This window comes from Pelobates fuscus, chromosome 9, assembly GCF_036172605.1.
Source record: "Pelobates fuscus isolate aPelFus1 chromosome 9, aPelFus1.pri, whole genome shotgun sequence".
NCBI classification, from domain to species: Eukaryota; Metazoa; Chordata; class Amphibia; order Anura; family Pelobatidae; genus Pelobates; species Pelobates fuscus.
The window spans coordinates 114,477,428-114,490,445 of NC_086325.1; positions in this window are offsets into that span (position 1 = coordinate 114,477,428).

Here is a 13,018-nt window from a genome sequence, read left to right on the forward strand (position 1 = left end):
GGAAGGAGTGTTGGGGGTGAATTTGCTACCTCAGTATAGTCCTAGGTCGTAATACATATTAATGCTCGGGTGTGTTCTAGAGTTGGGATACACACCCACAGTAGGTTCGAATTCTAGGTGGGTTTATCACTGTGCGTAGAGGCGTCAATCACATCTGTTGGTGGATTGAATCTCTTCCGGGTATAGGACTTTGTGGGCGTGGTATTAATGGTAAATATCTCATTAGTGCCTGTGACATTCCCTTGTCGAAACCACCTTGTTGGTGTTATGTTGCCTCTATAGCGTTCCCCTTGTCCCAAAAGTCAGCCCATGGTGCCCAAGCTGCCTGAAAGGCCTCTCTTTGTGGGGCCGTTTTGGCCGCCAAGCCTTCATATATGTGGTAATGATGGATTGTAGCTAACAGTTGGGCTTTAGAAGGACATTCCTGTTTTTTCCAGTGTGTTGCTATAAGATTCCGTGCTGCTAATGCCGTGACTGCTAATATGCATTTAATCGACTTTGGTGTAATCGAGTACGGGTATGAAAGAAATAACCCTGTGTGTACATCTAGTGGTGGTGTTGTGACGCCAATGGTCCGCAGGGTGGACTGTGCTTCGTCCCATAGGGGGCTTCGTCCCATAGGGGGCGTATGTGTTGGCAAGCCCACCAAATGTGGAACATTGTGCCCTTTTTTTCCCCACATCTCCAACAAAGCGGTGATATAGAGTCATATATGGTATGGAGCCTGTGGGGCGTTAAATACCACCTGTAAACCAACTTCCTGTGGGCCTCTATGTGTGAATAGCATTGTGTGAGACCCTTGAGGGCATTGGGGGACGTCAACACCACTTCAGCAGTTATCAGCCCATCGCAGTCAGTGAGCCACTGGTCCACAAAGGGTGGGGAGTAATGTGGTGCTGTTTTCAAAACTACTTGGTAACATAGAGCAAGTGTTTTCGGTTTGGTTGGGGTTTGCCAGCATCTGTCATATAATGTGTCTATTACCTTAGTGTCTCGGCTAGTATCCGTAGCTGGTTGTGCCACATGAGTGGGTATAATACTTTTAAGTTGCATGTAGGGAAATATTGAGGAGTTGGTTAGTTTAAAGTCACGCTGTAGTTCTGGGAAAGGTCTGACATGGTTGTTACATAGTTACATAGTTACATAGTTAGATAGCTGAAAAGAGACTTGCGTCCATCAAGTTCAGCCTTCCTCACACCTGTTTTTTGCTGTTGATCCAAAAGGCAAAAAAAAAAAAAACCCAGTTTGAAGCACAATTTTGCAACAAGCTAGGACAAAAAATTCCTTCTTGACCCCAGAATGGCAGTCAGATTTATCCTTGAATCAAGCAGTTATTACCCTACATTGAAAGATTATATCCTTGAATATTCTGTCTTTGCAAGTATGCATCTAGTAGCTGTTTGAACATCTGTATGGACTCTGATAAAACCACTTCTTCAGGCAGAAAATTCCACATCCTGATTGTTCTTACAGTAAAAAAACCTTTCCTTTGCCTTAGACGAAATCTTCTTTCTTCCAGTCTAAACGCATGGCCTCGTGTCCTATGTAAAGTCCGGTTTGTGAATAGATTTCCACACAATGGTTTGTATTGGCCCCGAATATATTTGTATAATGTTATCATATCCCCTCTCAGGCGACGTTTTTCTAAACTAAATAGGTTTAAATTTGTTAACCTTTCTTCATAGCTGATATGTTCCATTCCTTTTATTAATTTTGTAGCCCGCCTCTGCACTTTTTCTAGTGCCATGATGTCCTTCTTTAGAACAGGTGACCAAAATTGCACAGCATATTCAATATGTGGTCTTACCAGTGATTTATAGAGAGGCAAAATGATATTCTCGTCCCGAGAATGAATGCCCTTTTTCATGCATGACAATACCTTACTGGCCTTGGCCACTGCTGATTGACATTGCACATTGTTGCATAGTTTGTTGTCTATAACAATTCCCAAGTCCTTTTCGTGTGTTGTTATCCCTAATTCACTTCCATTAAGGGTATACGTTGCTTGTGTATTCTTTACGCCGAAGGGCATAACTTTGCATTTTTCAACATTAAATTTCATCTGCCATTTGAGTGCCCAGTCCTCCAGTCTATCTAAATCCTTCTGCAGCAAAGTAATATCTTGCTCACATTGTATTATTTTACAAAGTTTTGTGTCATCTGCAAACACTGAGACATGACTTTCAATGCTGTCTTCAAGATCATTTATAAAAATGTTAAATAGAAGGGGTCCCAGAACAGACCCCTGAGGGACACCACTTGCCACCTCTGTCCAGCTTGAAAATTTACCATTAACGACAACTCTTTGTATTCTGTTTTTAAGCCAATGTTCTACCCAAGAACAAGCATTTTCATCGAGACCGATTTCCTTGAGTTTGAACACTAATCTTTTGTGTGGAACTGTATCAAATGCCTTGGCAAAATCCAAATAGATCACATCCACTGCAACACCCTGATCTATACTTCTACTTACTTCTTCGTAGAACGCAATCAAGTTAGTTTGACATGACCTGTGCTTCATAAAACCATGCTGATTTTTGCTGATAACCATATTCTTCTCAAGGAATTCTTGAATATTATCCCTTAATAACCTTTCAAATATTTTACCAGCCACAGAAGTTAAGCTCACAGGTCTATAATTTCCAGGCAAGGATTTTGAACCCTTTTTGAATATAGGAACCACATCTGCCTTCCTCCAATCCTCCGGAACACTTCCTGAAAGAAAAGAATCTTGAAAGATTAAAAACAGAGGTTCACTTATTTCTACACTTAATTCCTTAAGTACACGTGGATGGATACCGTCAGGCCCTGGAGCTTTGTTTATATTAACTTTCTTTAGTTGCTGCAGCACATTGTCTTGAGTTAACCAATTACAATTATTCTGCAAGTTTTTAGTAGCAATCATTTGCACATCTATTGCCATGGGTTCTTCTTTAATATATACGGAGGAGAAATAGTTATTTAGAATTCCTGCCTTTTCTTGGTCTTCATTAACTAACACCCCCGTTTCAGTTTTAAGTGTACCTATACTTTCATTTTTGGGTTTTTTGGAATTTATGTACTTAAAAAATGCTTTGGGGTTTGTTTTGCTCTCTTTAGCTATCATTTTTTCATTTTGAAGTTTAGCAAGTTTAATTGCCTTTTTGCACGCATTATTTGTTGTGGTGCATGACTTGGTCTAAGTGGCGAATACCTAATTTGGTCCAAGAATTCAGGGAGAGCCATGGCGAGATTGCTCGCAAGGCCGACAGTGGTGTCCGCGTGTGAAATTTGTAGGTGGCGTTTTGCCTGTGTCTTAGTACATCCCAGTGATGTAAGGTGAGCGATGTGGTTGGGAACAGTGTTCCGTCTTTGGGGCGAAGTGTTTTGGGAGTCCATAGGGTATCCACCAGGGGTGCCGCGGCAGATTTTATTGTCTCCATATCCACCCACTGATATACACCCTTAGGGGTATGCAGTTTTATCGCAGCTTCTAAGTTGGCTGCCTTATAATAGGTATATATATCCGGAAGGCCTACACCGCCCTCTGTTGTGCGTTGTTGCAATAAGCGGTGGGATAACCTAGGTTTACGCGAGTCCCATATGTATGATGACAGAATTTGTTGGAGTTGCTTAAAGAGAGTGGGTGGAGCATGTAGGTGGAGAAGGCGGAATATATATAGCAGTTTTGGCAGAAGAACCATTTTAATGGTATTAATTCTGCCTAAACACGTCAATTTAACCGGCTTCCATCTAAGGCATTCCGCTTTACACAGGTGGATTAGTGGTTTATAGTTATAGTGGTACATACGTTCTGCTGTAGGCGCTATTTTGACCCCTAGGTAGGTTATGTGATCCTCCCTCCAATCAAACTTGTAGTTCCGAGTAAGGTCCCGGATCAGAGTGTGCGGGAGTCCGATGGGCAGGGCCTGTGTCTTAGTTTGATTTAGTTTGTAATATGCCACCTTGCCATAGGCTTTTAAGAGGTGCATTAGAGTTGGTAACGACGTGGGAACCTTGCTCAGCGTGAGAAGAACGTCGTCAGCAAACATGGATAGTTTGTATTCGTTTGGGCCTATTTCTATGCCTGTGATGTCTGGGTGGTGTCCAATGATATGTGCCAACGGTTCCAGTGATAGAACAAACAATAATGGTGACAGGGGACACCCCTGTCTGGTACCGTTAGTGATGCTAAATGGTTTGGACAGGAAGCCTGCATTTGCTACCTGTGCTGTCGGGTTGTTACCTGTGCTGTCGGGTTGTTACAAATTTAAACCTCTTTAGTTTAGAAAAACGTCGCCTGAGAGGGGATATGATAACATTATACAAATATATTCGGGGCCAATACAAACCATTGTGTGGAAATCTATTCACAAACCGGACTTTACATAGGACACGAGGCCATGCGTTTAGACTGGAAGAAAGAAGATTTCGTCTAAGGCAAAGGAAAGGTTTTTTTACTGTAAGAACAATCAATATGTGGAATTCTCTGCCTGAAGAAGTGGTTTTATCAGAGTCCATACAGATGTTCAAACAGCTACTAGATGCATACTTGCAAAGACAGAATATTCAAGGATATAATCTTTCAATGTAGGGTAATAACTGCTTGATTCAAGGATAAATCTGACTGCCATTCTGGGGTCAAGAAGGAATTTTTTGTCCTAGCTTGTTGCAAAATTGTGCTTCAAACTGGGTTTTTTTTTTTTTTTTCTTTTGGATCAACAGCAAAAAACAGGTGTGAGGAAGGCTGAACTTGATGGACGCAAGTCTCTTTTCAGCTATCTAACTATGTAACTATGTAACTATGTAAAGCCATGTTTACAGATATTATTGGTGGGGTGAAGCCAAACGCTTGGAGTACACTTTGCATATAGTCCCAATTAAGCCTGTCGAAGGCCTTCTCTGCGTCTAGCGCCAAGAGAAGGCCTTCTTTGCGACTAGTGTGAGCATGTGCGAGAATGTTTAGGATCTTTCGGGTGTTATCTGAACCTTGTCTTGTTTTAACGAATCCGGATTGGTCATTATGAGTTAGTGTTGGGAGGATGTCGGATAGTCTGTTTGCTAAGAGCTTAGCATAGAGCTTCACGTCTCCATTTAGCAAGGAGATCGGTCTAAAGTTGTGGCATTGTGTGGGGGGTTTGCCTGGCTTTGGAAGAGTAGAGATGTGTGCTCTCAGCATCTCAGAGGGCAGTGATCCCCTCTCGAAGGATTGGTTAAATAGTGCGGTTAAGTGTGGGGATAGTATGTGTGTGAATGTTTGGTAGTACAAATTTGTGTAACCGTCTGGGCCTGGTGCCTTGTGTTTAGGCAGTTGTTGTACTGTTTTCTCTATTTCTGGTATGGTGAATGGTGCGGTGAGAGAGGTGATATTTTCAGGCATTAGTGTAGGGAGGGTCGTTTGTGCTAGAAAGTCTTGGATGAGAGATGGGGGGGGGTGGAGATACTTCCGGATCTTCTTTAAGGTTATAGAGTGAGCTATAATAGGAGGCAAATGCATCCACTATATCTTGTGGGTTTGTGAGTTTTTGGTTCGAGGAGGTGTTAATGTAGGCAATTCTTGAGGTATTAGAGCGCGCCTTGAGCTGTGTTGCCAGCAGTGCGCCCGCTTTGTTACCGTGAGCGAAGAAGTTGTGTTTATAGCGTCTAAGCATAAAGGTTGTTTTTTTAAATTCTAGATCTCTGAGTTTAGTTTGCAGTGACAAGAGTCAGTGTTTTATATCCTGTGAAGGGTCGGATTTGTTCTTGTGCGTGAGGTCAGTTATCTCAGAGACCAGTGCAGTGTATTCTTTAAGCCGTTTTTTTTTAGCATAGCTGCCTGCCCTAATTAAAAGACCGCGCACAACAGCTTTGTGTGCTTGCCACGTAGTCGATATATCAATGTCAGGGGTCGTGTTTGTGTGAAAATAAGAGAGTAATTCAGCTTTGATTTGGTCCACTACCGTTGGATCTAATAATAGGGAGTCGTTGAGTCTCCATGACCCCTTGCCTGCCGTGGGGAACTGTTCCGCCAGAGCTAGTGTTATTGGAGCGTGATCCGACCAGGTAATCAGGCCAATCTGGGTTGACAGAACTTTGGGCATTGTTGTGGCCGGCAGTAGAAATCTGTCAATTCTAGTGTAAGTGTTGTGGACTGGGGAGTGGAAGGTATAGTCTCGCTCTAAGGGTTGGAGGATTCTCCATGGGTCCAGTAAGTTGTTCTGTAGAATCTGGTTGCACAGTTGGGAGGTGGAGTTGTGTTGTTTGCGTGAAGATGCTTTGGTGAGTTTGTGGGCTGATGTGGAATCGAGGGAACAGTCTAAAAGGAAGTTAGTGTCTCCCCCTATGATGAGTTCTCCAAATGTGTGGAGGTTGGATAGGGCAAGTATGCTGTCCAGAAATTCCGTTTGATTCGTGTGGGGGCCATATATATTAAGCAGTGTATATGGTTCATTATTGATATAACATTGGATCAGTAGGTATCTTCCATGTCTATCCCCAATTTTTTTAACCAGTGAGAACGCAACAGTTTTCCCTAATAGGATGGACACCCCTCTCTTTTTCTTCTTATAGCATGAGTGAAAATCATGTGGGAATAGTGTGGAGCAAAACTTGGGACGTGCTCCCCATTTGAAGTGGGTCTCCTGGTAAAACGCTATATGGGCTTTGTGTTTCTTCGCTTCTTCTAATGCTAATCTGCGTTTATGTGGAGAGTTCAGACCTTTGGCGTTTAGGGAGAAAAAATTAAGCACCATTAGGTAGGTGTTGTTCGGTAGCTAAATGGTCATTGGGATGGATTGCCAGGTTCCTAGTAGTGTCTATTGTGGCATCATCATTTGTGCACCGTGGTGGGGTAGCTTGGTACGGTATTAATAGTGTTGTATAAAGTAGAGCATGGTAATAGAACATGGAGGTTTGCACTTCTGGTTCCAACATCTTATTGCAAGATGTCTTTGCGAAGGTGCCTTCAGTGGGTAGTCCTGACCAGGTGTCTACGTGATTGTGGTATGTGGTCGGCCTATGTGGGTTTACCCATTGTATTCCATACCTTGGGCGATGTAATAGTTGCTTAGAGGGAGGGGGGGGGTAAGGAGGGGGTATGGATATGTAACATAAACTGATACAATAGGGTAGGGATAACTATATACAGGATTCCGTCATGGAAGGTGCCAAAAGGCATAGACGGGTATAGCAAGGCTCACTTGAGCCTGGGGGGTGTTAGTAAACCTTGGTCGATTGACCCTCATTGGTTTGTGTGGTCCCATCGGAGGAGTGTTGGCTGTTGGTCGACCTCCGCGTGTTCGGGGGTGATAAAAACTAGCATGACTCCTCAAGGTCAGCGTATTCGCTGTCAAGTACACCTCAGAGACATCTCTCATGTGATGCCCGAAGGGTAGGAACTGGTAGGGGTTGGTGGGGGCTGGGTGCGACCCCACCCCTCGCATCGCTGCAACGGCCGGGCCCAAATAGTAGGGGCCCCACCGTTGCCGCAAGGCTCATCTGTATACACCCTGAACATCTAAAACTAAACCTCGTATACGAGGAGTGAGCCTTCAGTAGTCAGTCATCATAGGTGTAAATCTCGTAGGGAGACAGCATATAGTGGCTCTTATGGGCATGGATATCAACAGATCAGCTTTGGAGTATAGGCTAGGAGCAACACAACCGGGGGGAGGTCCACCCGGCTGAGGTTGCGCACCACATCACTGCAATGGCCGGGTCCGGCCCAAATAGCAAGGGCCCCACCATTTCCGCAAGGCCCAGCCAGATATCCCCTAGGCATTCAAGCCTGAGTTCCATACACAAAATGCTAAACAATCTGTAATTAACAATCATAACTTTGACATTCGTATAGAGAGAAAACAATTAGTGAGTCTGCGCATCGCTGCGACGGCCGGGCCCGGCTCTAATAGCAAGGGCCCCACCATCGCCGCAAGGCCCAGCCAGACCTCCCCTAGCTATTCAAGTTAGCGTTTCATGCACAAAATACTGAGCAATCGGCAATTAACAATCATAGCTTTGACTTGTGTAGAGAGAGAAAACAATTAGCAGTTCTGCGCATCGCTGCAATGGCCGGGTCCGGCTCAAATAGCAAGGGCCCCACCACTGCCGCAAGGCTCAGCCAGATAGTCCCTAGGTATTCAAGTCAAAGTTTCATGCACAAAATACTAAACAATCCACAGCTAACAATCATAACTTTGACTTTTGTACAGAGATAAAACAATTAGCGATTCCGCGCATCGCTGCAGCGGCCGGTCCCAAACAGTAGGGGCCACACCGCTGCCGCAAGGCCTATCTAGATACCTCCGTCGTAACTTCCTACACAAATAATAAGTTATCAGTAATTAGTAATTAACAATTGTAACTGTGACTTTTGCAGTAAGGGAGAATAGTCTGTGACTCTTGTGGGCATGGGCACCAGGCAGGCCTGCCCTGGAGCGTAGGCCTAAAGCAATATGAACGCAGCATGATCACTTAGCTGATGCTGCAACATTCCAGTCATTTTGAACTTTTCTCGGTGATCTTCGGTGATCCTCTTGTGTGGCTCGGTCAGGTTGTTGTGGCAAGGGTATGTCCCATTCTTTCAAGAGCTTTTTGCCATCTTCGATGTTGGTAACATGCCGGTCTGTGCCATTCCGCCGAATAATTATGCGGGCTGGGAATCCCCATCTATAGAGAACGTTGGCATTTCTCAGGGCTCTTGTGATGAGGGTAAGCTCTCTCCGCTTTGATAGTGTGGTCGCTGATAGGTCCGTGAATAGGTGGACATCTGTGAACTTCTCCGGTAAGTTGTGGGGACTTCTGGAAGCTCTCATGATTTTTTCTTTAGTAGTATAGTAGTGTAATTTTGCTATAGTGTCTCTAGGGACCGACGCAGAGAGAAATCTCGGCTTCGGTAGTCGGTGAATGCGGTCAATAAGAAAATCGTGCTGTGTAAGGTCTGGGACCAGATGTTGGAAGAGACATGTGGCGTATGCTTGGATGTCCTGGGGTAGGACTTCTTCAGGGATGCCGCGGAGGCGGATGTTGCTGCGCCTGTCTCTGTCTTCGTGGTCCACCACTTTTTCGGTAAGTTGTTCCATCTTTTCTTTTAATTCCGTGTAGGCCTCTGTCAGGGTGTTGTGGGCTGATATAAGTTCCTCTGTCTTTCCTCGAGGCGGTTAGTCCTCTCCCCTAGCGCTTGGATGTCCGACTTAATTTCCCGCGCCATTTTGGTAAGGTCAGCTTGCAGAGAAGTTTGCATTGCTTTCAGCATTTTATGGATTGAAAGGTCTGTGGCTGGGGCTGCTACTGGCTCAGAGACCGAGGTAAGGTCGCTATGGTCTGAGTAGGCCGTCGGCGACCTCGGTGTGCCAGCGCCATCTTGGGCCTGCGAACGTGGCGGGGTGAGCGCCCGAACTTGCAGTAAAGTTTGTTTGTGCTTTAATTTTTTTGCTGACCTGGATGCCATGTCTTGCAGTAAGGTCAGTACTGATTGCTGTGGTCGATTGGGAGCAAATAATGCTGGTTTAATCGCTGTAGAGGGTCAATGTACGGAGGAGCTAACAGCTCATGCGACCGTCTCTCCGAGCTGCCAGGCCACGCCCCCCTATTATATGATTTTTATGTGTCCTGATGAAAGCTCCAAACGGGAGCTGAAACGTTGACCCTCTGGATTGACTAACAATAAACCAACGAATTTTGGAAGACCTAGAGTGCCGGTATTATTTTTCTATTTCTGTATATTGCATTGTGACTGGGCACCAGGCAAAATTTATATATATATATATATATATAGTTGGAGTGCTGGAATATCCAATTTATATATATATATATATATATATATATATATATATATATATATACTGTATATATATATATATATAATATATAATATAAATATGTTTGGAAGTATTGTGTGTGTGTGTGTGTGTGTGTTGGGGTTATGTGTGTATGTGTGAGGGGTGCAGTGAGTGTGTGTGATGGATGCTGTGTTTGAGGGGTGCGGTGTGTGATGTGTGTGAGGATGCTGTGTATGTGTATGTGTGTGGGGGTGCTGTGTGTGATGTGTTTAAGGGTGCTGTGTGTGTGATTTGTGTGTGAGGGTGCTGTGTTTAAGGGTGCTGTGTGTGTGAGGGCAGAGGCGGCTCTCTAATTAGGCGGTTTAGGCGGCCGCCTAAGGCCTCGCGCTAGAAGGGGCCTCGCGGCCGCCTAAACCGTATAATTAGAGAGCCGCTGCAGGGCTCTCTTTCCCAGTAAAAAAAAAAGAAATTAATAAACACTTTAAAGGCGGCCGCATTAAGATTGCCGCGGCGCCGGCGCTATTAAAAGATGAAACCCTCTCACATGGGTTTCATCCGTGCAGGAGTGAGTCCCCTACCCTCCTCCTGCACACTTCCTGGTAATCGGCCAATCCGCGATGCCGATGACGTCACGACGCGACGACGTCATGACGTAACCCCTCCCTGCATTCCCCCGCCTGCGGTACCAAGAAGAAGGAAGAAGAGTAGCTGCTGCTGAAGAAAACAGAGCAGAAGAGAAGAGAGAAAACTGAGAAAACGGACGGACTCAGGAGAGCAGAGGAGAAGAGAGAAAAAGGTAAGGAGAGCAAAGTAAAATAAATTAAAGGGGAAGGGAAGGAGAGCAAATTAAAATAAATTAAAGGGAAAGGGTAGGAGAGCAAAAGAAAATAAATTAAAGGGGAAGGGAAGGAGAGCAAATTAAAATAAATTAAAGGGAAAGGGTAGGAGAGCAAAAGAAAATAAATTAAAGGGAAAGGAAAGGAGAGCAAAAGAAGATTAAATTAAAGGGAAAGGAAAGGAGAGCAAAAGAAAATAAATTAAAGGCAAAGAGAGCACATTGAAAATAAATTAAAGGGGAAGGGAAAGAGAGCAAAGTAAAATAAAGAAAAGGGAAGGAGAGCAGAGCAGAAGAGAGAAAAAAAGCAGGAGAGCTGTACCCCTCCCCCCCCCCCATCTTTCCACAGAATAATGGTGGTATATCATGACAATATTACTTAACAATTTTAAATATTATTAATATAATAATTCATTATAATATATTATCATAATTATATAAATTATTATCATTAAAGGAAAAGTCCAGTGCCAGGAAAACAATCAGTTTTCCTGGCACTGGAGGTACCCTCTCCCTCCCACCCCCCAATACCCGGTTACTGAAGGGGTGAAAACCCCTTCAGTCACTTACCTGAGGCAGCGACGATGTCCCTCGTCGCTGTCTCCTCCTCCGCGCCGCTCCTCCTACTGTCTCCGTCGGCCGGTGGGCGAGACTGATCCCGCCCACCGGCCGAGGAGACCTAATGCGCATGCGCGGCAATGCCACGCATGCGCATTAGCGCTCCCCATAGGAAAGCATTGAAAAATATTTTCAATGCTTTCCTATGAGGAAATGAGTGACGCTGGAGGTCCTCACACAGCATGAGGACGTCCAGCGACGCTCTAGCACAGATAATCTGTGCTATGAAGGAGGAAGTGACCTCTAGTGGCTGTCTTGGAGACAGCCACTAGAGGTGGAGTTAACCCTGCAAGGTAATTATTGCAGTTTATAAAAAACTGCAATAATTACACTTGCAGGGTTAAGAGTAGTGGGAGTTGGCACCCAGACCACTCCAATGAGCAGTGGTCTGGGTGCCTGGAGTGTCCCTTTAATAATATATTAACTCCTTGGCTGACATCAAAATTGAAGATCTCAGCCAATCCGATGCTTTCCTATGGGAAAGCATTGTGATTGACTGAGATCATCAGTTTAGATTATGTTAGCCAATTGGGCGGATCCGGCGCTGACGGACTTGTGCAGCTATAGAAATTAGGTAAGTTTTTACTTCATTAGGGGGGTGGGGGCTAAATAGTTAAACACAATAGGGTCAGGAATACACATTTGTGCTCCTGATACTGTAGTGTTCTTTTAATACACTGTTGACAACTTTATTTCAGTTTTAGGAGACATCAACAAGAATAACTAAGTAGTCAGCCACAAACCTTTTATCTATACCCAATGTTTGTATATAGGTATTTTGTAGAATAATTTATTAACAAAAATAAGTTTGTTAATAGTGAGATTATGAGGTTTATTAATGTTTGCCTTAAAATATGCAATTTATACAGTTAATTTTAATATCAGCTGCTTATTTTTTATTTTTAGCGCGTGTGGCGGGGGGGAGGGGAGGGGGGCCTCATATTTGATTTTCGCCTAAGGCCTCAAAAAGTCTAGAGCCGCCTCTGTGTGAGGGTGTTGTGTTTAAGGGTGCTGTGTGTGTGATTTGCGTGTGTGAGGGTGCTGTGTGTGTGTTTTGTGTGTGAGGGTGCTGTGTGATTTGTGGGGGTGCTGTGTTTGAGGTGAGTGATTTGTGTGTGTGGGTGCTGTGTGTGATTTGTGTGAAAGTGCTGTGTGTGAGGGTGCTGTGTGTGAGTACTGAGTGTGATAGTGCTGCGAGTGATGTGTGTGAGAGTGCTGAGTGTGATGTGGGTGAAAGTGCGGAGAGTAATGTGTGTGAGGGTGCTGAGTGTGATGTGGGTGAGGGTGCTGAGTGTGATGTGGGTGAGGGTGCTGAGTGTGATGTGGGTGAGGGTGCTGAGTGTGATGTGGGTGAGGGTGCTGAGTGTGATGTGGGTGAGGGTGCTGAGTGTGATGTGGGTGAGGGTGCTGAGTGTGATGTGGGTGAGGGTGCTGAGTGTGATGTGGGTGAGGGTGCTGAGTGTGATGTGGTTGAGGGTGCTGAGTGTGATGTGGTTGAGGGTGCTGAGTGTGATGTGGTTGAGGGTGCTGAGTGTGATGTGGTTGAGGGTGCTGAGTGTGATGTGGTTGAGGGTGCTAAGTGTGATGTGGTTGAGGGTGCTAAGTGTGATGTGGTTGAGGGTACTGAGTGTGATGTGTGTGCGGGTACTGAGTGTGATGTGTGTGAGGGTGCTGAGTGTGATGTGGGTGAGGGTGCTGAGTGTGATGTGGGTGAGGGTGCTGAGTGTGATGTGGGTGAGGGTGCTGAGTGTGATGTGGGTGAGGGTGCTGAGTGTGATGTGGGTGAGGGTGCTGAGTGTGATGTGGGTGAGGGTGCTGAGTGTGATGT